The sequence below is a fragment of the Penaeus chinensis genome, chromosome 3, assembly GCF_019202785.1.
Source record: "Penaeus chinensis breed Huanghai No. 1 chromosome 3, ASM1920278v2, whole genome shotgun sequence".
Lineage (NCBI taxonomy): Eukaryota > Metazoa > Arthropoda > Malacostraca > Decapoda > Penaeidae > Penaeus > Penaeus chinensis.
In genome coordinates this window covers 17242778-17245277 of record NC_061821.1, presented here as the reverse complement: position 1 = coordinate 17245277, position 2500 = coordinate 17242778, and the positions used below count along the sequence as shown (strand labels likewise).

The 2500-nt window shown below is 36.0% G+C and overlaps 1 protein-coding gene across 1 annotated transcript in view; it reads left to right on the top strand.

The window, feature by feature from the left end:
* Positions 1 to 2500, top strand: part of LOC125044480 (anaphase-promoting complex subunit 7-like) — a 50617-nt gene that overhangs the window by 17465 nt on the left and 30652 nt on the right. The window lies entirely within an intron of this gene.

Sequence of the window (2500 nt, the reverse complement as noted above, 5' to 3'; positions counted from 1 at the left end):
TATATATATATATATATATATATATATATACATATATATATACACACATACACACACACACACATACATATATGTGTGTGTGTGTGTGTGTGTGTGTGTGTGTGTGTGTGGGAGTCCTTCAAGTGCGAAGTACTTGAAGCAGCGCAGAAGTCCATTGGCACACACCATAGGGCAAGGCAGAATTTTATCTCCCTGGAGACATTGTAAACCACTGAAGCATTATGCATGGCTCTTTGGTCCGTGGGACTCGGACATTGCTCACAAGGGACAAGGAACAGTTCATCAGGAATCTTGCAGAGGAGGATGAAGGCCATTTCTTGGTAAATGACCTTCACCCTGCCTACCAAGCTCTGAGCGAGCAGTCCGCTTATTGGATGGACAGATCATCTCAGATTATATTGGAGTTTGTGAACATTGGGCAGAATATTTTGAGTAGGTGTACCAGGTGGACCCTCCAACAGTTAGCTTGGATGCAAGTGGTAACCCAATACCTGTGCCGGACCCACCCATCAGCATGGAACCTCCTACCTTAACTGAGGTTAGGATGGCGATATCAGAGCTGAAGAGTGGGAAAGCCACAGGCATATGTGATATCCCTGCTGAACTGCCAAAGGCTGGGGGTGAATCTGGCACAGGGTTTGCATGCAGTCTTGACTGCCATCTGGTATTCTAGTTCCATTTCCCCTGTCGAGAGGAGTTAGAGATCATGCGAGGGCCTGCCTGGAGACTCGCCATGAGGGACCCTCATGGCTGGAAGCGAAGGGTGGATGCGGCCATGCACCTCAGTCAGCGTTAGCCCCTTGATGATGATAATATTTATATATTGTATACCTGTATATTATATATAGAAGATATATATATTATATAGAATATATATATTATATACATATATCATATACATATAGGAAATATATAGTCATATTTATAATTACACATAAAACACATTCATGCACACGCATGAATATATATATAGATAGATAGACAGATAGATAGATAGATATATATATATAGATAGATATAGATATAGATATAGATGTAGATAGCTAGATTGATAGATATAGATGTACATACATTTTTATATATATATGTATAAATATATATATATATATCCAGATGGAAACTTGATAAGATGAATTAGATATAACTAGAAAGTTATTGCTTAATTTCGTAAGTAAACTGCTTCACTATTTCTATGAATTTATCTTGAATTGGATATAAAATGCAATAAAAATCATGGCTTTGCTAAAATGCCCCTCTTTTGCCTTGCCTCACTTTGATTGTGGTTCCTGTTGCATCATTAATTCAAACAGTCATTACTTGACCAGTTTATAGCATTTTTTATCAGGTTTTCACCTGTTCTTCAATTTTTGGGGGATTAATTGATTTTTCAAGTAATTGAAATTGAATTTGATTTGTTATAGAGTTTGGCCCCTGTTCCTAGATTGAGTATGGAAATCAGGGTGAGAGTTTTTCTCCAAAAAGAAGGCTACAACTGGAAAAAGAAGACAAAAAGAGAGTCATTGTAAAGGCTGTCTTACAAGATAGAATGAAGACATTAGCCAATGAGCTCAAGAAAAAAATTGACATAGACTTGAGTGTTTGGACAATGAGAATTCTGGAGAGTGGCTCATAGTATCATAAGGCCAAGAAACCATTATTGACTTAAAAGGCAAGGAAGAAAAGACTTGAATGGGCAATCTCATACAGAGGTTTCAAATGGAAAAACATACTTTTCAGTGATGAGAGTAGATTTTGCTTAATATGTGATAGACCTGTATCAGTTAGAAGAAGATGAGAAGAATACCACCATTAATGCCTGAATTCCACAGTTAAGCATCATGGTCATGGGATCACGTCTAGGGCTGCATTACAAGCAAAGGTGTTGTTGGCCAATTGTATAAAATCATTGGAACAGTTAATGGAGAGTATTGCATTGAAATCTTAAAATACTGTGCGGTTCCATCTCTTGGCCACTATTTTGAGTGAAGCAGTATTTGAGCAGGACAGTACTCCTTGCCACACTGCAAAGATTATTAAGGCCTGGATGGCCAAAAATAAGCTGACAGTTTTGGAATGGCTTGGTAATAGTCCTGATATGAACTCAATCGAGCATGTTTGGGACTGTATTGCAAAGAAAATTGAATCTGCAATATTTCAAAACAATGATGATCTATGGGAGAGGGTAAACAAAGAGTGGACATTCCTATTGACCATATATCTAAGTTGTATGAGAGTATGGAAAGGAGAATTGATGCAGTAATAAAAGCAAAAGGAGGTTCTACAAGATATTAGAGCAATTTCTTTATGTAAATGATATTTAAATAATTGGCATTTTTAATCATTCACTGTTTGTCAGTGGCTATAAATTCATCAAGGATTCTAAAAATAAGTGATCTTCTTAAATAAAACCATATACACATATATACATACATACATACAAACATTATATATATATATATATATATATATATATATATATATATATATAATATATATAATG